At 27.9% G+C, this 25,046-nt stretch overlaps 1 long non-coding RNA gene across 1 annotated transcript in view; it reads right to left on the reverse strand.

Annotated features, from left to right (window-relative positions):
* Positions 1-25,046, reverse strand: part of LOC129981292 (uncharacterized) — a 103,300-nt gene that overhangs the window by 77,663 nt on the left and 591 nt on the right. The window lies entirely within an intron of this gene.

The raw sequence follows: 25,046 nt of genomic DNA on the forward strand, positions 1-25,046 counted from the left end.
ATATATGGATGATGTATATATTTGGATGATATGAAAATAAGTTTTGACTATACAAACTACCTTTGAGTATCAAAAATCAGAAAAAAAAAATGTGTTACAAAAAATCATTTGCGTATATACAAAGAATTGTATAGAATGTTCAAGTAACCATTTAAACAAAAAGTAACGCCGTTTTAAAAAAGAAAGTAAGACGCCAAGAAAACACGAAACATAGGTAGTAAAACAGTAGAAACGTATATAGACAACACTTGCACAAAGGAATAGTAAATTGTTACTGAGACATGATCAAAAACTCCCAAGAGAAAATTCATTTAAATATTTCCTTCCGCTCTGGATTTGGTATCTGGTTTTTATAGTCTGTGGAACATATCATCGATTTTTTCTATTAGGCCCGGATATTACCTCCGAATAAGTATATCACGAAATTTCCTGTATATTCCTGAATTTTCTTTTTTTTTTTTTTGCCAAAGTCATCGAATTTGTCGCCAAGTCTAGGAATCATTGATCTGGCATCTGTTCAATATCCATTAAAATTATATTTGAATCTATCTTTCCAGGAGCTGGACTAATTTTGCATGAAAGCAAAATTACAGATTTGGAAAAGTGCTACACTAATATGTGAAAAAATAGTTTGAATTTATCTTAGCAGGAAATTAAAAAAACAGTTACATGAATGAAATATTTATGAAAAAATTTTGCTCAAAAAGATTTATTTATTGTACAGAATCAAATGTTGAAATCCTCTGATTATAATATTCCAAGAAGTAATTTATCCTAATTTTTTTTCATCAAAATGAGGTAAGAACATTAAAAACTGCAGAAGCATATAAAATCCAGATTATTTATAAAAAACATAGGAAAGTCAAATTAAATACAAAAATTCTAAGCTTGCATTAATAATGAAAGCAGAAAGAATTGAAATAGATTTCACGGAACATAAACTAGATTCTGATTTTGAATAGCATTATGTTTACTCCTTTTGAATGCTATTCCGAGAATATTTCAAAATAAAGCATTGATACAAAACATATAAAGCATAAACAAATAAAACAAACAAATAAATAAAGCATTGAAACATATTTTCATCATGCGAAAATATACATATTTTCATCATGCGAAAATATACATATTTTCATTTATTCAATAATTTTCAGAGGTTTTCTTTTTCATAAAATTAATCTTCAGTGATTAAAATTTATAAAAAAGAAGAAATCGTATTACGAAATTGGATATAAAGTATCAAAATTTTTATTAACTTTCCATTTTTTTTTCTGCTAATAAAGATAAAGCTTTCTGATTTCATATTAAATTTAAATATTTTAAGAAAAAAAAAATTGTTAAACTTAAAATTTCATGTTGTAACTTGTATATATTCCTAAAGTTTCCTACTATTCTTTTTTACTTAAATAATGAATTTCCATGCAATTAAGAAATTATTTAATAAAGTTTCCATTTAATTAGCAATAATGAACATTACTTCAAGTTAATATATTTAATTTTAAACCGGTTCATTTCTGTTTTTTTTTTCCTATTTTTTTTCCTATTATTTCCTATTTCCTATTTTTTTTTCCTATTTTCCTATTTTTTTTTCCTATTTTCCTATTTTTTTTCCTATTTTCCTATTTTTTTCCTATTTTCCTATTTTTTTCCCTATTTTCCTATTTTTTTCCTATTTTCCTATTTTTTTCCTATTTTCCTATTTTTTTCCTATTTTCCTATTTTTTTCCTATTTTCCTATTTTTTTCCTATTTTCCTATTTTTTTCCTATTTTCCTAATTTTTTTCCTATTTTCCTAATTTTTTTCCTATTTTCCTAATTTTTTTTCCTATTTTCCTAATTTTTTTTCCTATTTTCCTAATTTTTTTTCCTATTTTCCTAATTTTTTTTCCTATTTTCCTAATTTTTTTTCCTATTTTCCTAATTTTTTTTCCTATTTTCCTATTTTTTTTCCTATTTTCCTATTTTTTTTCCTATTTTTCCGATTCCTATTTTTTTTTCCTATTTCCTATTATTTTTTTTTTCCTATTCCTAAAGATGAATATAGAAAGAGTCGATGTCAATATGTTTCAGTTTGTTGCTACTTGCCAGAAAATATTTGTATCTGAAAATGAATAACCGATTTAATGTTTAGTAAATTCTCTTTAAATAAAATTCATTTAAGGAGAGTATTCTAATTCATTTGAACAAAGCAGCGTTATATGCATTCTGAGCAGATTAATTATATGTTAAATAAGAATTTTTTTTAGGTCTTTTAAACTCAAAATATTTTATCAGTTTCATAAGGTCATATCCTTACAACTTAATTAAAATTACATTTTAAGAAAAACTAAGCAGTGTAATCTAAATAGTATAAATATATAAAAGACTTTCATTTATTATCTGGTATTGTCACCAAATTTATACTCAGAAACTCCTGAACGATTTTCTCCCTTTAATTTAAATGATTAATGCTTCCCTTTTCTGCTATTTTTTTTTCCGAAATTCCTATCATCTCTTCTGATAGATACGTACGTCAGGCAAACAACACATTTTCTTAAAACTGTTTCGTTTTCTGAAATAAAGAAATGTATTTATCCATTCCTAAATTAGAGACAAACGCATTATTTTTTTTCGTTGTATTTAAATATTAAACTTTCACTTTCACTTCTTGTTAATTCAGAGTAAATGATGGAAATGTAATCAGATTAAAGTAAGAAACACAAAATAATTCAACACATTACTCTATTGATTAGTCATCTAGGAAATATTAAGAAACATTTAGGCTTAACGCTTCAGCACACGCATCCAATCTTTTTTAAACAGTAGGATTATCGTGGAGTCATTTTGACCCCAAATTGTCATGCATTTACTCATTATTGGCTATTGGTATAAAAATGAATTGATTAGATTATACAAATATTTTCCCATGGAAATAGGCTCTTATTTAAGATAATGTGATTTTTAATAAGAAAAACCTAACTTGAACGTATCCCCTTTTTTCCATACTTTTTCTACATTCGTTTCCTTTTTTCCCCATTCCATTCATATAAAACTTATTTTTAATATATAAGTAGACTTTTCACGTATAAAAATAAGAAGATCTACATTTTACATGTAGTTTACATTTGAAATTTCTTTAGAAAAAGAAGTTTATAACCCATACCACTTTGAAAATTTATATCTTTTATATATATATATATATATATATATATATATATATATATATATATATATATATATATATATATATATATATATATATATATATATAATACTGAAAAATTGTTTAGTTATTTCTCATTCAGAATAAAAGAAATTGTTAATATAAATTTTAAGATAATTTATTCATATTATAAAAGAATGCTTTTTTATATATTTATTTGATACCTTTTACAGGCAAGAAAAGATAAGATCAGATTATCTGGAATAATCAGAATCTGCATATTATTTCGATTCTTTATCATGATCTCATTCCAGAATTTCATGAATATATGATGAATCTGAGCTATCATCATTTATCGATAAAATCACTGAACATATTCATAACATTAAAAGAATCTGAAACGCTAACACACGCAGGGGTCAATTTGACCTCAACTTTTTTGTAAAAAATAAAAACGAGGTACATCATTTAATTGATTTCTGTTTTTCTAATCTACTTCTTCTAGTTCCCATGAAGGTATAGATAGTAACAAGTATAAACCTTTATAAATTCCTAGAATTTCTCAACAAAAGAGAAAAGTCGGGGTCAAAAAGACCCCGTGCCTGTGCTGACGTGTTAATGTTGTTATAGTTCGGACAGTTTCATGTATTATTCATTTTATTTACAATAGCTATCTACGAATATTTGCAGTAGTAGAGAAAACGAAATTCAACCTCCAGTAGGTTACAACATTTATGCACTACCTCACTCACAGATCAAAAGAAAATCTTAAGACGCCACAGTCAAATCGGCTCCGCTTTTAGCTAAATTCAGTAATCTTAAAGAAGTATCACCAGATATACCGAATACAGCCAAATGTAGCCAAAAATACCGAAAATCGCTTGCCACACTTGCTCAATGAAAGACCAATGGTGACTCCTTCAGAGGCAATGGCATTGCTTTTATGTACTCACTGAAGCCGGCTGAATATTATAGAAAATAGAAAACATTTTTAAAAGCCAAGTTTCTAAATAATTCGAAATAATTTCGATTTGTAGAATTCGTAACATTGCAGAAAGAAATTCTGGAAATATTCAGAAAAATAATTCAAAACATCAACCCAAATCTGATTTTTAAAAAATAAATCATTGCTCTGCTTCTAAAGAATATTAAACACATCTCTGGGCTCTGACTGATATTAAACATTGTTTCTCGAATTTGTTTTTTTCTTACCTTTGAAGTTGCTAGTAATCTATTATATCTTTAGATGTTTATCAACTTTAATTATTCAAAGTGGAATTAGTTAATTATCATAATTCTCTTAATTATCAAGCAAGTTCAAGCAACACTTTATACTTTGCTAACGATATTCTAAATTAATTTATTTTACGTTCTACCTTTGTAATGTTTTCTAGTAAGGAATTTCATCTTGAAATATTAACGAAATATATTTGAAAAGACTTATGGTCTAACTGAGATCAGATGGCTGAAGTAGGATAAAGAAATAAGAAGCGAAACAATAGACATGTTTTTGTCGGAAATTAATTGATTTCAGAATTTATCATTAAAATTGTCCTATAAACACCTGTAGTCTGTAAGAATCATAATTTTTGACTTGACTGCAATAAATATTTTACACTGAAAAAATTATCCCAGAAGATTTATTTTTTAAAACTTTATCTAAAATACTAATAAGTTTGCACTGGCATTAAAAATGAAGAGAATGAAAGAATTATAGCACAATAATTAAGGAAAAAAGATATTTAAATAATTAAAGAAGTACTATTTCGTTTTTAATATTTTAAACACAAATTAAAACAGAATGAATGTATTCATGATATTTTTCTCGCAATTCATGCATATCTATTCTGCTGTGTTTCCTCTTAGACCTTTTCCATTCTTCTAAATTTATTCTTCATTCTTTCTGCTATTCCAAATTCATTCTTTTTATTATCTTTTTGTCAGGCATTTTCTTAAAGAGAATAAATCAAAATTTTTCTTCCAGCAGATGTTAAATTTCTAAACAAATTCGCACATTACAACGAAAACACCATTTACCTTTCTTAATATTTCGAAAAATGTCTTTATTATCTTTCTTCGGAAAATCTAATCACCATAGCAACAGTGGACAAAATTAGTAGAGTAAAGAGGAAACTTTTGAAAATTCCTTTGATAATGAGTTAATTTTTTGTTACTTTCAAGCATTGTCATATCCTCGTTTAATGTAAATCCCAGTATTAGAATAATTAAGGAAAATCTGAGGAAGAGACATTGTTTTTAGTTAGTTGTCTCGGTGAAAACGGGACAACAAGTGTTGCATTCTAAAACAGCATTAAACTAATGCATTCTGAATCTGATTAAGGGAAATCATTATATCTGCGCTCTATAGTAAGCTGTTTTGCAATTACTCTGCGCCTTCAAATTTGTTGGAGCATTATCTGGTTTGCACTTAGGGTAATTTTCCTATTCAATTCAGAATTTAATTAAATACTCGAAGTAGTAATAAATGCATTAATATAGCCCTGTTCCGATTCAATCCTGTGTGGTACCACAAGCCTGTAATTTACTCATAAAATTGGTTTCGGTACATGGAAACAAAGCACCTTTTCTTCTGTCCAAATTAGAGTACTTCAATAACCATGACATTCAGACAAATTATTGTAATACAGGGAAAGGACAAATTCCAACCTGTTATAAACTCTTGAAGTTGTAGTACAATAAAATTGGGTATTCAGTTAAAATGAGAAATTTTGTAGGAACGAAGGTGATTTCCATCTATTTCTATTATTTATTTTCTTCGACTTTTTTCCTTAGCTTTAAATAGTAATTTTTAAATAATTTATTATGTTTTTCACCTTGATTTTCAACATGTTTTTTTCGAAAAACGCAGTTTTTGAGAAATAAAACAAAATCAATATTTTTCCAAATAAATATTAAAAATTAAACCATTAAACGGTTATTGAATTTAATTCAATGCATTTGTAACATCTATAATAAATCTTTCATGATGAACCTACTAAAGCTTAATACCTTCATAAGAAATTACTTTTTAACTGCATACATAGATAAAAGATTTACTGTTGGTTAAAAACTAATGCATTACTCGGGTAAAACATAACTTAATTTTGAGACCAGTACGATTGGTATAGTATAATTAGACTAATAGATTATCAAACTATTAGTCTCATTAGTTATAGAACTATTATAGACTAATAGTTCCTCAAATTTTAATGATATCAAAATAATGAAAACTGAATTTTTGATAAATTCTGATTAATATTTTATTTATTATAATATTTATAATAGCAGTTCTGATTATAGATTATAATATTTAAAATCAAGAACTGCTTCTTGCGGCTTTAGGACATGGCATAGGAAGAAATGAATAGAGTACAATTGCTTGAATCAATAGTCCGAGGCACAGTATGAAATGAAATACATACAAAAGATTAGAATTGCCTAACGTTTTTAAAAAGAATTTCAAAGCTTCTTGTCGATTTATTTAGATTATTTTAGAAGATTATTTTAATTTATATTTATTGATAGCAAATTCCATCCTAGCCAACCTTGCTTTGAAGGTTTTAAAGAAGACTTCCTCCATTAAAATACTATTGAAAAAGATAACTTTAGACGTAAATTATTTAAAAAATCCTTCTATTATAATTAGAGATACAGGACATAGATTAGAAGCATTTAAATAAAATTGGCTAATTAAATGACTTTGTGCTTCGAAATTGAACGAGAAATAACAAACGCTCACACAAACTGCGGTAGGGACTCTAAGAATACTCGTGTCTCTTAAAGGATGGAAAAACATAACATCGCCCTACACCCATTGTCAGAAAAAGTTATTTAAATATGAAATATTACATTGTAAGGAGATAATGCTTCAATTTTTAAAATTTAAAGTGAAATAATTTTGCAATCTAGTACTATTTAAAAGATTAAAAGTTAAGAAATGGCAGTTTGAGTATTTTGAGAACTCGTGCCCGGTTTCTTAATTTATTTATGTAGACATCCTAGAAAAAGAAAGATTAATATCAAACTATTTAAAAGTTATATTGATTCAAAAAATTTATTAAAGAATATTTTGAATTTTTGAATATAAAAATTAGATTTCTGTTAAAAGAAAACTGTGACGTGTCGGTACTAATTTTATAAAATCTCTCAAACATTACTGTAGAAAAAGCGTAAAATCAAACAAACTATTTTTTTTAAAAAAGGAATGATTTTCCTTCTTAATTTATTGAAACTAAAGAAAACGCTCTGTAGAATTCTAAATTAAAACTCCAAAAATTTACATAATATAACAAAAAATACTAGAAGATCCATTTTTTAACGACATTGAATAATAAAAATAATAATGACTGAATGAATGAATAAATAAACAGGAGGTTTTAAAAATCCCCAAATAATAGATTCTGTAATGTGTGTGAACAGGAAGTTGACGTTTTTCAAAAAAGAGCAATGCAAAATCCCACGGCTATACTTTCAAACATATGGCAATTTGATACTAATTATTCACTTTTGAACTTATCACTGTCCATTTTCGTGTGTTGTTGCTTTTTTAACACAAAAGGCCTGCAAGAAAATTAAAATAAATTTTAAATAATTTGCCCTTGATATAATCCAAAGTTTCACAATTCCCAGTAGTAAGAAAGGTGAAGACTACAATAAAAGGCCAAGAAATTATTTTGAAAAGAACTAAAATTTCTTATAAATGCTTTTATCTATCAATGGTTAGAAAAACAAAGCAATTTTGTAAAAAAATATAATAAACAGGCTTTGAGAATAATGATTCTATAATATGTTGGATAATATGACATCATTGAACTTCATAAATATTTTTTGTTAAGAATATATTCTTGTGTAACTAGAATTGATTCTATAATCACCGAGAATAGATGTGGTTTTTAAATATAGTTATTTTTGCATATATGTGGAAACAATGGTAAAAGGGATGCAACACATTTTTTCGCATTTTCACATTACTCATCTCAACACATGTTCTCCACAGTTAGTACTGCTCTTCCAGTTTCATTCATGATTCAAACTTAGTATTTATTTTGAACTTTGAAAATCACTCCGTCAATATTTTCTATAAAATTCATTCATTCATTCATTTTGTTTTATTTCAAACCATTTCCAACTTTAAGTACAAGTTTTAATTAATTAAACTTTTTCATCTCATAAGCATGTGAGGAGTACTATATTTCGGTTTCTGAATTCCACTTTAACTTTGATTAAATTGGGTCCATACAGAAGTGTTTTACCTGAAGGATTTACTTTTTTATTCAAAACTAAGTTTTTATATTGATGAAAGAATTTCAAAGTTTATTTAAATCATCCAACTAAAGATAAATATATACACGTTAATTAAACATAACTAAAGTAGTTTACATTCGTGCAAACGACAGCGTTCCTCAAATGTATTTAGCCCTGAAGAGATAACTTTTAATTGAAAGAATTCTTTTAATGTGATTTGGGAAAAGGACAGCAGAGATTTCTTTTCATCAAATTAAGTTCGAGATCAGTAAGATAAGTAACGTTCTTACGTTGTGATAAAAAGCTGATTATCTTGAGAGAGTATCATATTACGATCTGTTGCTTAAAACTCTTAAAAGTATTTTATTATCGTAATTAGGGGCAAAGATAAAAAAAATATTTAAAAAAATATTCATAACATTTAGATCTATTTTATTTCTTTAAATTTAAATGTGTTTTTTAATTATTTTAAATATTTTTTAATTTTTTTAAATTTTTTTTAATTATTATTTTGAAACATATTTTTATTCTTATTTAAACGTAAATTTATTTGTTTTTAAAAACATGGAAGAAATTTCTTCATTCCGGAGTTCTTACATATAATTTAAATTTGCATGTGCATACTAATACTGAAATTCGCTTTACAATATCATATGCATACTAATAAAGAACAAATAATATCTCAGAACTTCATGTGATTAAATTGTGTCAGATATTAAAATTAATTCTCGGAAAAATCAAACTTAAAATTTATTGTATGTATATTTATATTATCATGTGTAAGATTTACCCTAAAGGTTTCTTCATAAATTGTTAAATATACTCAATTCAAAAATTTCCAATTAATGTAAGTATGTATATTTATGTTATGTGAATCAATAAATATACTATTGAAAAACGTTTTTCAATTTCTTACCTCTCTACCCAATATTTTTAAGATATTTTTTTAGAAAAATATGTTTGACTAACATTTTAAATAAAGTTCCATCTTCTGTACCTACAAAAAAACTGAGTAGTAAATCTTTGAATTTCATCATTTTAACCCATTCAGCGGCCATCTCTATAAAACTATGATAGCTCAACTTCTTCGAAGTGGTTATTGAAATACTTTAACACCTTCTAAAAAAGCGATAGTTAAGTAATTATAACTCCGTTAATTTTGATCGCAAAACACAGTCTCTAGCTTATTTAATTTAAAATTTCTGCAAAGAATAATTTACTTTTATTTAATAATCTAATAAAACTGAGATTGTATAAAGAATTAGAATTCGATTTTTCTATAAATTCACATTTTTTACTGAAATAATATAGAATATAATTATTTATGTGTGTCAAACCATCTCCCATTTGTAAGTACATTTCTATTTCTAGTAGTTTAGAAAAGAATATTTGATCCAAGACTAGAGTGAACTCGCTAAATACTCCTTATGCATAAGTATACTGAGTTCAATGAATCAATATAATATTGATTAGATTAACAGAATCTATGCTATAAAATCTTAGCATAATAAGACACTAATACTGAAACCAAGCATAAGCTAGGCACTGTTTCGAAACAGCTGAAAGATTATTCCTTAAAATGTTAAATTGAATAAGAAATTTTAATTCTCATGACTGTTCGACATTTGGTTTAAACGTATATTAAATTTCTGAATTAAATTGATTTGTATTACAATTTTGAATACTGCCCTTTCAATATAGTTGATTCAATTAACTGTATGTGCAACAGACATTGTGTGAATCTTAGCTTAGTTGAAATATCAGATATAGTCTAAGCAGATTTAATTACATAGAGTCTTTGCTTTCAAAGTATTAAATTAGGAAATCGAATAAAAGTGTAAAAGTTAAAATCTAATTTTATTGGTCTTTGATGTAAGCCATCTACAATGGATGAATTTTCATCTAATATTCAATATCTGAATCTGCGTTTAATCTAGAACATGTATTTCTAGAAGGCAATTACAGGATACAACATAAACTTCACTTCTAAATTAGAGATGATTCTTTTAAAGTTACTATACTAGGTGGATGTATATATTACAAATTTAAGTAAGAGAGAAGAGTTTCCATTGCCTCAAGCGTGAATAAAACCTTAAAACAAATTAAACATATAATATGTATTGTCTACTTTTCAAAAGTCAAAATATTTAATAAATTTAATTTCTCCTTTAACTTTATTTCGTTCTTAAAATAATAAAAGGAAGTGAATTAAAATGTCGTAGAATTCACTAAAAGGCATTTCTCACAAAATGCAAAGATGCTGGCTTTGCAAGCATAGAAGTTACATTTTTGTGTTTGTTATTTAATATTATATAGATATTTTTATTTGATAACGAATAAACTGCACTACATGCCTATAATGTAATGTAAATACATGTCTTCAAGAATAAAAATCGAAGCCAAGTGAGTAAAAATTAATAGCAATCTTTATTAATAACTAGCCGCTTTTGGTGATCAGCCGGTTCACCAGAATTAATGCTCGCTAAAATATTCAATTAATATTTTATGTAACTTCTCAAAATAGCTTTTTTCAGCAAAACATTTTTAATTTTCATATTTTAATAGTCCTGTTATTCAATCTAAAAATAAGTACTTAACACAGTTTCAAAAAATATATGAAAATTAAATTTTATGGACATAAAGGTTGCAAAAAATAAGAAAATAGCCTGCTGAGGATGTGTTTCTTGTCTAGTTAATCTCTAAATTTTCCACATTCAAACAATATTGTTAACCCCAAAGAAATAAAAGAAAATCCAAAATAAGCACACAAAAAAATAGCTTCAATCCACATTTAATGGAATTAGGAAAAGTACTATATTAAAATTTAGGTCACATACTCGTAATGACTCCACACAGACAAATATTAAAAATAGATTTTAGAAGAAACAGTATGTAGATATTCTCTATTTTTTGAAGGAAATGATATCATTTAATATAACATTCAATAATTTAAAAGTAAACATCTATTAAAATACAATAAAATTATTCTAAAAAACAGGTTTCAAGCAACTTGTGTCTGAATATGCTCCAAAAAAGCGAAATAACATTGTTTATTAATCCTTGGATCCCGTTTTCAGCACTTATCCAAGAGAGACATTAACATCTAATACATCTTCCTTCTTTGGAGATATAAATCTGTTTTGTAGGTGACGTTTATGGTCTTTAATAAAGACATCATGCCGCGGTTTCCTGACAGATTCTGCTCCTTAGCGGTATGACTTGGCGAACATTAATCAGTGTCAACTATTATTCATAGAATATTTATGGATCCCTAGAAACCTTAATGGGTAAACTATAAATGAAACATAAGGCGATGCTCAGAAGATGTATTAAGTTTATTTTTATAAATGTATTCTTTCAGAAATTTGTTCAAAAATGTTTTACTTATAAAATTAAATACGATTGTTAAAAAACAAATGTATAAATGATGATATGTAAAAAGACTTTTTCGAACCATTAAATTTGCTATTAGTAGTTTGATGCCCAATCTTTAAATATTGAAAACGAATATGTACTATAAGTATAAGATGAAAAGTTAAATTTTGTCGATTCCAACAAAAAAGAAATGTTTTTACCATAAAATATATTTTTATGCTCTAAGAATTCAACTAAAACTTTGTCTTAGTTTAGATGTTATACTGAAACATTTCGATACTATAAGGGAAGACACCAGAAATTAGAAATATTTATTTCCAAATTTGTATTATTGAAAGATATTCTGTGTTTATATAAACATATACTGAGATAAATAGATATGCTTGAATGAAAATGATTTAAACCCTGCAATTTTTCGTATAATTAGCAAGTAAAATGGCACTCTTGTTCAGGTATATTTCGTTAAGGTGTAACTCATCTTACTCGGTTTTTAAATGGATAAAAATGCATTAATATTTTATATTCATTGCATCCTCTGCTGGTGTATTCAAACAAGAACTTCAAGCACACATACCGCCATGAACATATCCAACCCGTTCCATGATGGTCGATAGCGTAAATTTTAGGTCATTGATATTGATTCGAATCTTTGGATTTACTTTTAAGCTAGCATTTTTAAAAATTAAGCGCCAATGTGAGAATTTCTTTAAATTGTGTGAGTGCTAAAGGAATTATTGTTTTTTCAAAAAAAAAAGCTCAAATTTGGTCCTGTTTCCTATATAAACATTCCAGGATTTTAATTGCATCCTTGTTTATTAATGTCAGACTTCAAGATCTGATAATACTTTGATATTACAATGTCATTTTGATCCACAAGTCATGCCTGCATTCTTTAATCAAGAGCTCTTAACTCATGCATTAATTGCATATCTAAGCATCTTAACTGAATGGCTGGCTTATGAAAAATACTTTTTAATTGTTAGTTTTATATATGTCCTTCAATATTTAAGTTCGTTTTTAGAATATAATACAATTTATAATCAGAATATTTATAAATATACCATGAGTATTCTGAAGAAGAATTTATAGAAACAGAAAACAAGCAACTATGTATTTAAATTTATTGCTTAATAAATTGGAAAGATATAAAATAAGAGATGGAATCATTCAAATGCAAAGTTTTAATAAATAAGTTAATCAACTCCTTTATCTGGATTCTACTTTTGTCTTCCTAAATTCTTTTAAATTCAATACATATAGTACATATAATAAAGAAATATATAAAATAAAATTACATACGGGGAAAAAAATTCGCATTCATTGTATTATTCCATAAAAGCTCTTAAAACTAATAGTTATTTTTTTAATAAGCATAAAAATATATTTCAATAATAAAATTAATAAACTCATATACAAGATATATTCTAGAATATTATTTAAAAAATGAAAGTAATGATTTGCCCTCTTACTGACATTCCATAAAAAGTCGAAACTTAATAAGACATGGAAACGTACTACCGGAGAAAATAATTCTCTCTTGAAAATTTATAAACGCAAAGAAGAAACTGCAATTTAAATAGTGTGGTTTTTTTTTACTTACTTACTTACTGCCAAGGAGGAAATATTTCATTTTACATTAGTGACAAAGTGCACTGGAATGGTACTTTTAATAAAATCCACGAAACCACGCTTGATTGCTTTTATGAGTCTCCTTGAAGAAAAAAGTGTATCACTGGTACATAGGCTGCACATATATTACAAATAGAAAGTTCTTGATCATTGCGAAGAAACTTTTTAAATTAAATGAATTTTAACGTATGCGTATTAACGTATGCGTCACGTATGCGTATTAAAACTTTCGTTAAATGAGTAAGAAAATAACTCTTTATTCCTTTTTTATGACTAAATGTTCGATTTTTTTTCAGCATATAATTTCCTTTTGTTTAATCTATGACTAGGGAGCAATGTTTTCATCATAGTAAGATAGAAATATGAAAAAGAAGGTATCGTAACATATCCCCAATTTATGTAGTTTCCAATGAGAAGTTTTGAGCAATTTAGATGAGAAAACACTTATTTAATTGTATGGTTTTCACGCGATATTGTAATAAAGTTACAGGAATTAGATTTTGAAAGTATGGGAAATTTGTGCTCGGAAGACACAATTTAAATGATTAGAAAATAATCAATGTTTCAAGAGCTCTAAACACATATGCAACGTGCGAATACACACACTCACAAGCGTACATTATATATGTATTTTAGATATATTGAGGTGACAAAAATCATGAGATACCTCCTTGTGTCGAACCTTTATTTTTATCCGACAAAGGGCAACAACTCGGTATGGCATCTAATCAACAACTCATTGAAGGCTCCCCGCAGAAATATGAGCCTTGAGGCTTCTATACACGTTCTTAATTGAGAAACTGTTGCCGGTGCAGCATTTTGTACAAGAACTGACTTCTTGATTATGCTCCATAAATATTCGAAGGTATTAATATTCAGCTATCATGGTGGACAAATTATGGCATATTGTCATTCAGAAAAATTCCATCATTGTTCGGGCACATGAAATTCATGAATAGCTGCAAGTGATCTTGAAATAGCTTAACATAACCATTTCTAGTTAATGGCTGGTTCAACTGGACCAGAAGACCCAGTCTATTCCATGTAAAAAGAACTCACTCCATTATGGACACACCAGCCTACAAAGAGCCTTTTTAAATACTTGGGTCCATTGCTTCGTGGGGTCTGCGCCATACACAAACTCTCCTTTTAGCTCATACTAACTGAAATCGTAACCCATCTGACAAAGCCCCGCTTTTCCAAACATCTAAAGTCCCAACCCCAGTCAGGTTACATTTAATCATTTTTGGGGTAAAAAGTAGAAATTTTATTATTTATATTTCAAAGTAGCAATATTATATAATTTTACGGCAATTGTTCTACAGTTATTTTAAAATCTACCAAAATGAGGCTATATTTTTAGATTATAAAATAAAATTTCTTTTGCAAAAAAGCACCTTTTTAATCTAATCCGGTTCCTTAATTCTATAACTTTCTAAAATTAATATCCAATATTAATGCTACGTAACCGGCAAATTAATTGTATATTTAATTAACATAGTTTAATATAGAACTTTGTTCAAATTCATCAAATTGTTAAAACGATTTGAAATTAAGTTCGTTTTCCTTGGCCTCTAACATTTCATTATAATTTATCGGTCAGAGGGCAATTCATTTTAGATGAAGGCGTCCGAAAGATAATTCTAATTATCTTCGAATTACCTTAAGCCTCATCACAAAACTTGTTAATGGAATTCCGGTCGGAAATAATGAAGTAACATGGAGGGAACAATTATAGCATTTATTTTAAGTGCCTTCTGTAACATTTCGATTAAGAACACCTGGAATTTCCTTCTGCCGAAATAAAATGTGGGAAATACGCAACCTCTTTGTTATTAATATGGGAGAAATTATCGATTCAAATATTAATTTGTGATGCAAGTTTCATTCTCTTGTTATTCTCATACTGAATGTTTATAGGGGTTAAAGCAGTTTTCAGTGAAGTCAACTTACATATTTATATCTAAATTACAAAATAACCTATACCAATTATATTTTATTCGCAGATGTGTTTTACTTATTTGAAATTGTATGAGAATTAAAATTTTATACTGGTATATCTTTAAAAATTGATATACAGCTCTTTATTTCTCCCAGTTTGTTAAAAATATGTTTTGCCATCAGCCTTAGTAATCAGTTTCTGAGAGAAAGTAAAGAATTCGCGTGGTATATACTAGAGAGCTCGCTTTCGCTCGCCAATCCCGATTTTGTCCTATGCTGCGCGATGTTCATCAGTTTCAATGTTTAGAGTTTTTAAACTCTATTGGCTATTCATTCAATGCTGGATGCTTAATCTTTTCATTATGGGAACAATTTCCCATTGGCCTACTTCTTATTCAAAACTCACAGCCTCACAATGACAACATTGTTAAATTATATCTCCAACAATTGAACAGCTTCACGATCAGCTTTTCTTTTTAAATTGTCAAATTCTTTCTAGGTCTTTTTTTTCTAATATTTTTCTCCATCTGATACCACTGAATATCCCTTTACTATTAAAAAAAACAGTTCAGGGTTAGCACGTGTATTGAAACCCCCGGGGGGGCACCTCGAAATGAGGATGAGATGCTTCCGATATGGTGGTTGGAGCTCACCACCATGGAGGGTACACAAAAATGTGATGATCTGGCTCCTCCCATCGATGACGGAACATACGTCCTTCGGGAAGGGTTGTAACGTGGCCGGTGATGGCCCTTAGAACTCAACCACAGTTCCCGCCAGTGTTGCTGTTGCGGCGGTCCAGTCATTCAGTACTTTTATCCGTGTGCCTTCTGGCGGGTTGGAGAGTCAGAAGTTAGACTTAACACGTAAGTATTCAGGCGATTGCTAGGGGAAAGTTGAAGCATTTCCGTTACCCGAAAAAGAAACAAACCGGAAACAAAATCAATTTCTTTAATTTCCGATTTTTTCCGAATTTTCTGATGTTTTTTAAAGAATAATCATCAAATTAAAATCTATAACAGCTATTTTTCTACAATTCAGATATGATGACTAGGTTATAAAATTCACGCTTTCATTGAAATATTAGATTAGTTTTAGAAATTACCTAAATTCTATCACTAATATATCTTATGTTCTCTTTATAATGTATTTCTGAATTAATAAGTTAAATCAAAATTAATTCGAATGACATGGAACCAAGCTCCTTTTGGACAAATAATCACAAATTCCTGAACCTTATTTATCCCCAGCTTTTTTTTTCAAGTACCTTCTCAATAACCAGGTGCTGATTTCAATCATCCTAATCAGAAGTTTGGCCACTCGAAACCACCCTTCGTCATTCGAATACCTCCTTGCATATGCATTTGCGCGCAGACGATTCCGAGATGATTGCCCTTCGCTCGCTGTTAAAAGTAGCATGAAATTTACCTCGAGTATAGCCCAGGAAGTTCTGGTAAATGGATTTTCACCCGTTCTCGACTGGAATTCCGAAATCCTATCAAAACTCGTACAAGAATCGTGATCTCCTATTAGTTGAATGTTGGGGGTGGAAAGGGGCTGATGAACTTTAGTCGTCAAGCACGTTTTCCTCTCATGGAATTTAAATCAATATTCAGTTTAGTATTCCTCTATTCCTATAGGAATTGAAAATTTTATCCGAGTTTGTTGTTAAACTCTTTGAAAGATTGCATTGTATACTTAATGTTTTGAAAATTTACGATGAAATTTGAGGAAATAGAATAAAAAGGCTATTAAGTCATTGAAATAGGTTTTAAGTTCAGTCTTGTTGCTTTCCTATTGCAGTGTGAAATTCAAACTTATTTAAAACACATTTCTTTTTTATTGATCTGTTTTAATTTTAAATTTTAATAATTTTATGAAAATTAATCATTTTGCTTATATAATTTAAATTAAATGAGAAAAAAATAAATTTCAAAATAATAACTGCTAGATTAATTTTGTTGCATTATTTTGCTTATACTTATCCATATAGATGCTTTATTTCTGTCTTAAAAACATCCAAATTTTTTTCCGAATAAAATAGAAGAAAATAAAATGAGAATAAAGTAAACAATTTGTTTGTAAATTTTATTAACATATCGCTTTAAAATATCTATATGTACTTTTACATCCATTATCACTGTTTAAGAAATCTAATTAATATGATCATTTTTACTCAAAAATAATTTGTATTTAGTAATGCCCCCCCCCCATTAATGACCATTTTTACGCAAGGTAATTTGCATTTAGTAATGTCCACCATTATTTTCTATTACTTTTTCCAAAGATTTACAGCAATATTGCATTGTAGCCATTCAAAAATTGATCACTCAGTTAAAAAAAAACAAATTTTGACATATACTACTCAACCTTAAACATAAAATGTTTTCCTTCTGGAATGATCCTGTAAAAAATGAATAAAAGAGAACCAATATGTAAAAACTCAGTAATGATTTTTTTTGTATTTTATAAAATTGGATACAACAAGCGAGTGTTTAGTACATAATCCATCATATAGTTTGTTTTAATTTTACTATTAAGAATTGTTCTCAATAAGTATTTTTAGAAAAATAATTTTAAAAAAACAATTTCTTCTGAATTAGATTTATATTTTTTAAAAAGTCAAATTAGTAAATCATAGAATATGATTTTACAAATTATATTGTTATTAGCATTTAAATCCAGCACAGTACGATTCCTTAGACTCGGTGAATAGAAATCGAACTTGAGCCCTACTAATTTGATCTTTAGTTTTTAACAAATTTTCAATAACAAAATATATGGTTCATCGAAAAATATTAATTTAAAATGTGAAAATTACATCTCCTAAATTTTTACAAAACCATTTATTTCAAAGAATTTTATCTATCGAAATTCAATTGTAACATAAATAGAAAGAAATGAAATTTATGCAGCCTAAATATTTATTAAAACTCCATTTTTAAAACGGCTCAGTACATTATTTCATTGAACATCCACTTACTTCATTATACATTGCACTATTTCATTGTACATCCACTTACTTCATTGAACATTGCACTATTTCATTGCACGTCCACTTACTTCATTGAACATTGCACTATTTCATTGCACGTCCACTTACTTCATTGAACATTGCACTATTTCATTGTACGTCCACTTACTTCATTGAACATTGTACTATTTAATTCAGATCCATTCTTGTACCTCTATATATATGCTCATACTTTGATGTACAAGATGATAATTTCAAAAATTACTACTTTTAATACCATGCATGTGTCATTATTTTTCTTAAAATTGATCGAAAACGATATTCAGGAAAATTAGTGGTCATAAAGGTGTGATTCTTTAGACCGTTTTCAACCCCTGAGAATGAAGAATTTCACTAATCCGAATTTATGTAGTTGGGGGACTGTTTATATAACTAAAAAAATTCAATAATAATCAATTATAACAGATGCGCCACGAAAAAAAAACCCATCGCAGTGTAAATAAAATTCCTGTTTGGGAGATAACAACATCAACTATTATTAAATATCCCCTCGCCATAACGCAGAATTTTAAAAGATTATTAGTATTATCAAATATGTTTCTGAAATTACAAGATTCTCATTGACAAAGCAATTGAACAAAATGCAAATCAGTAGAAAAATTAAATATTTTTACATTTTTTAAAGTCAGTATAATATCGATTACCAATTTTATAATAATAAATACTTATTCATTCAGTATATTCATTGAAAAAAATGACAGTTTCATTTTATTTAGCATATGTTTCTATTTTCATGACAAAAAGCCAAATTTGTCTTTCTTAAAGTTAAAAAAAAAGAAATCATCCATTTCTTGGCAAATTCGCCCTTTATTTAAATATTTACGATACTAAAATGAAACAAATTTAATACCTTCTACAAATCTATTTAAATAACAGAAGTTTCCAGACTTATTAATGTATTTATCAACGTTCTTGCAAACTGGTAAATTTTTAAATAACCGTTAACAGTGAACTTTTAGTATAAATTTTACTTCTAAGAAAATGAAAACTATGATTTTTCCATTAAAAGAATGCTTAAAATTTGGATATTTTAAACAACATGATTATTTTTTATATTTCAATTCAATTATATAAAGTTTAATAATAAAAGCACCTCAATGTGGATAGTTAACGAGAATCCAGCACCTCAATGTGGATAGTTAACGAGAATCCAGCACCTCAATGTGGATAGTTAACGAGAATCCAGCACCTCAATGTGGATAGTTAACGAGAATCCAGCACCTCAATGTGGATAGTTAACGAGAATCCAGCACCTCAATGTGGATAGTTAACGAGAATCCAGCACCTCAATGTGGATAGTTAACGAGAATCCAGCACCTCAATGTGGATAGTTAACGAGAATCCAGCACCTCAATGTGGATAGTTAACAAGAATCCAGCACCTCAATGTGGATAGTTAACAAGAATCCAGCACCTCAATGTGGATAGTTAACAAGAATCCAGCACCTCAATGTGGATAGTTAACAAGAATCCAGCACCTCAATGTGGATAGTTAACAAGAATCCAGCACCTCAATGTGGATAGTTAACAAGAATCCAGCACCTCAATGTGGATAGTTAACAAGAATCCAGCACCTCAATGTGGATAGTTAACAAGAATCCAGCACCTCAATGTGGATAGTTAACAAGAATCCAGCACCTCAATGTGGATAGTTAACAAGAATCCAGCACCTCAATGTGGACAGTTAACAAGAATCCAGCACCTCAATGTGGACAGTTAACAAGAATCCAGCACCTCAATGTGGACAGTTAACAAGAATCCAGCACCTCAATGTGGACAGTTAACAAGAATCCAGCACCTCAATGTGGACAGTTAACAAGAATCCAGCACCTCAATGTGGACAGTTAACAAGAATCCAGCACCTCAATGTGGACAGTTAACAAGAATCCAGCACCTCAATATGGACAGTTAACAAGAATCCAGCAACTCAATATGGACAGTTAACAAGAATCCAGCAACTCAATATGGACAGTTAACAAGAATTCAGCAACTCAATATGGACAGTTAACAAGAATTCAGCAACTCAATATGGACAGTTAGAGAATTTTTTTATTAATTTTTTAACAATTTTTCAATTTTTTAGAGAATTTTTTTATTAATTTTTTAACAATTTTTCAATTTTTTAGAGAATTTTTTTATTAATTTTTTAACAATTTTTCAATTTTTTAGACAATTTTTTTGTTAAATAGTTAAACAATTCAATAAAAAAATATAACATTAAATTACATTTTCTTAGAGATGCACAGTCTTATATAGATGACAAACTAAAAATGCAGGAGCTCTGCATAATTTCAATCAGATATCTATAGATATCATTCATTAAGAGTAACCGCATTTTATAATTTCAAAAATTACATATTCTGATCAGTTATGTTAAAAAACCGCTAACACTTTTTTTTTATTCTAGCAACATAGCAAAAGTATTACCGAAGTTAACCTCATTATAGCATCTATCGTGAAAGACAAAATAAACACTTGCAAAAAAAAAAAAAAAACCTGTACAAGCATTAAAAATCCCCATCATCAAATCGCGTGTAATACCAAAGGATCAAGATAACTATGAAAAGTACAACATGATGGTGAAAGTTCTTTAAGCGCGAAATGAAGCAAAAAAGGACAGAAAAAATTTGCAGTTCTTCTTTAAATTGAGTAATTTATGCCTGAATGGGAAAACGTGCCCATTAATGAGAATAATACGCAAATGAAAGAAAAAAATATTTTTAGCGAAGAGCCAAACTGAATTTCCTGGAGAAACATAGAAAAGATAATGAAATTTGAATTCTTTTTTTTTATCTTTTTTATCCTATTAAAAGTAGAACTTCAACCCTGACAGTTTAATAGATCTTCTTGTTTGCAGAAACATTTTTCACCAGTTATCTGCAATATCCAATGATTTATTAATAACAAAATCGGTAAGAATTACTTAAAAAAGGAACTTTTCTTTTTGGTTTTAATTTGAGCCTTCTTCATATCTTTAAAAAAATTATCCGTTAAACATGCTGTCCATATTAACTTTTCCTGTTCACGCTGTAAAAAAAAAATTACCGGTTCATAATGACTTAAAAGATGCACCTTTAAGTAATCAATACAATTTCTGAAATGTTTTTTTTTTATTTTCATTTCCACATTTAAGAGAAGTTTTTGCAAAATAAATAATGGGAATTTTAAAATGACATTAAAATTTGAATTAAAATTTTCAATAAATATGGTTTTAGATCCAAGCTGAAAGATTTCTTATACATTTTTAAAAATAAACTAATGCCGTATTGGAAATTTCGAAATTAAATTCAAATAGAAAATGAAAGAATTTCGATTTTCCAATAACATCGAATGGATTTTTAAAAGTTTTGAAAGAATTTTTAAATTCAGAGTAATTTATGCGACACGGAATATTTAAAAGTTCTTTATAATCCCCTTATTTTATTCGATTTGAAACATATATTTATAAACAAACAGAACAAAAATAATTTAAGCAAGAATGCAAATAAAATACTGATTAATTTTAGATTTGAAATTCTAATTTAATCTTGAAGATAGATTTTAAAACATAACTTTATACACACACATATATGTAAATATACATAAATTTTATAAATTTTCTTTCAATAAATTAAATCTAATTGCTTTCATTTATAACGAAACAAAAATAGTCAGTTCTCTACGAAAATAAATCTTTTTAGTGTAAAAATAAGAAGCAAATAACACAGATAATTTATATGAATAGAAAAGCAATTATTTGAGCAGAAATATATCTTCCTCCTCAGAATGATATATTGGAACATAATACATCAAAATAATCTTGAAAACATGTATGCTCGGAATTTTTAAAGCAGAATAATTTTCTGTACTATATATTCTACATCAGCCCATTTATCACATTGGTGGGAAACGTCTTTGAATAAAACAAGCGAATATTTGGAAAATATCTGAAATGTGAAGTTTCAGCTTTGAATAATTCATTAACTATAAAAAAAAATCTTCCCAAGACAAATTTATTGATCCGTTTGAAAATTGTTTACTTTTCTATCTTACCAGAAACGAAAATAAATTATTACAGGGAACTTGGTTATTATCAGATTTCAGCTCATATATCTTTGCAATATATTATGATATGTGCATAATTTATTCTACTTGGAACTTATGAGTGGTAGAAGATTCTCATTTAAATATATAACGTTTATAAATATTAAGACTCTAAAAGATGAAAATAATTTATTTACATAAAGTACAGAATGACATAAATCACTGGAAGAAACAATTGGCTAGAGTAGAATCGAAGGCCTGCTGGCCATTCGGCATAATTTGTAATGTTTTATCTATAAAGCATCTTATCTTAAAGAAATTGATTAAAGGCGTAAGGGGAAACCTAATGGCATGTCCATATTTTTAAGAGCCTGAGCAAAGTTCCTATACTCTGCCTTTGCCCATGTATACCCAAAAAATATTTTATCTGTCATGAATAAAGCTGTGTATAGTCTTAGTAGAGATGCTGTACAGTGTCAAGTCGGACAAAAGCATAAGTCGTTCGAGCAATATTCTTGTATAATTAGCATCCCTTTTAAGTGATTTGAAGATGAAGCTGGCTTTAAGTTCTATATATACTTAATTGATTGAATGAATGAATTCAGGAGTTGCAAAAATAGTGTAAAATAATAGCATAAATTTTGTAGGAAGTCATAAATATTCATAGAATAGTATAACGGGAAGCATCTTTCAGACTTGTAGGAATACCCAGTTTGATTATTGGAAGGATCCTTGTCTATTTGATAAAAAATAGCAATAATGCTTAGCAACTTTAATTTAATCATTGTAACAAGCCATTTGTGATCGCATAATAACTTAGGATCCATTGTGAATTTGAAATTCGAGAAATGACAAATAATTAAAATTCAAACTTTGAACTAAGACTTGACATTATAATTTCTAATGATCAAAATCTGAAAATTCGGAATTTTACTATTCAATACAGAATTCAGCTTTCATATTAGGTATTGAGAAATATTCTGATCACTCTGAAAATTCTATCGACACATGCGAGATGGTAAAAGTGACTACCATCATTTGGTAGTCACTTTTACCATCAGATGTTTATATGTTCAGAAGGATGCAATGTTTACTATCAGATGCCTTATTATGTTCAGAGGGATGTGACTGAATCGTGTGAAACAGGAACATTCTATTACGAAAGACTTAGAATGCCTCTAAATTTTACAAAAACAGGTGGTGCAATTTTTGAAGAATTAGATGCAGTCTTTCAGACTAGAAGGCCAAATAAATCTACCCTTTATTAATGGAAATCTATCCATAGATGTTCCACCAGGATAATAGAGTGAATAAATACTGCTTAAAATAAATTTTCTAAAACCTGTCGGGAAGTACGGACATAAAATCTGCTAAATAATTTCAACTTTGATCCAAATAAAAGTTTAATATTATTTTAGTTTCAATCTTCAGTCAATCTTTATCAAAAATTTAAGATATTGTTTTAAGACCATTTTTTAGACAAAATTTCATAACAAATTAATTGATAGTTTAATTAAGCTACATGAAGAAAGGTATCCGAAACAACGTTGGAATTACCTTAAACATGCTTGATAACTGTCAAAGACTGGGACAGAAATCATTACTAAATATCAATTGGTGTCCTGTTTCTATATAAGATTAATCAAATAAACAGTTAGAAAACTTTTAGAAAGGCGTTAAATGTCATGCCCTTTGAAACTCGATTTTAAACGCTTTTAATTTTTTCTATGCGAGTCATGTGTTTAATGAACATCAGATGTCTTTTAAACAGTATGTAATGATTACTTAAATGGTTTAATGGTATAAAGTTGAATGTAGATAAGAATAAGACTAAAACAACAAAGCAATCATTGAATAGGCAAATGCATAAAATGGACTTCCACCAATTGATAAACCACTGAAAGTTTTATTACTTACCTAAAGGGTAAATGAACCTATGAATTGGTCCAGTAATTTTAATATCGATATGCATTTCAAATCTTTTTTAAAATACTAAGTACAAAATTGGTTGAGAAATATCTGCAGTAATAGAATTAAAAAATAGTATAAAGGAAAATCCAAAGTTAACACTAAAGAGTCCGACATTTTACCGATGCATTTGAACTGCCATTGGAAGATAATCATTTGATTACTCGCGGTAATTTCAATATTAAGTGGCCAAAACAGTAAATTCAGATAACTAATTGAACGAAAACATTGATATACGAGTTTTAAATTTGATTAAGAAACTAGAAAAAAACCGCATTACCAGCTATCGAAATGTTAAGTTTAGATTTGTGATCTTAATGGTTTAAGTGGTTCCACAGATTATAATCATCAAAAGATGCTACACATGACCAGTTTTAATGTTTTTCGTGTAAGAACATATTACCATGCACTTTCCGATTTTATAATATTAAAACCTTTAATCAATGTGGCATGTATAATATCAACATTTTTTAGTATTAGTTCCTATGGTGGAACTTAATCCAGAATTTGATGTCAAACCTCTAGGCTACCTCTAAAAGATAATTGTGCAAATATTCACTGAACCTGCTTACGTAGCATCAATTTTTACTTTTCGCTTTATTAAAGAAGGACTGTTGATATCTTACTAATTACAAATGTACTAATAGTTACTTAGAAGTTTTATCTGCAATTTGTGATAATTCCAACATAT

Source organism: Argiope bruennichi, chromosome 8 (genome assembly GCF_947563725.1).
Source record: "Argiope bruennichi chromosome 8, qqArgBrue1.1, whole genome shotgun sequence".
NCBI classification, from domain to species: Eukaryota; Metazoa; Arthropoda; class Arachnida; order Araneae; family Araneidae; genus Argiope; species Argiope bruennichi.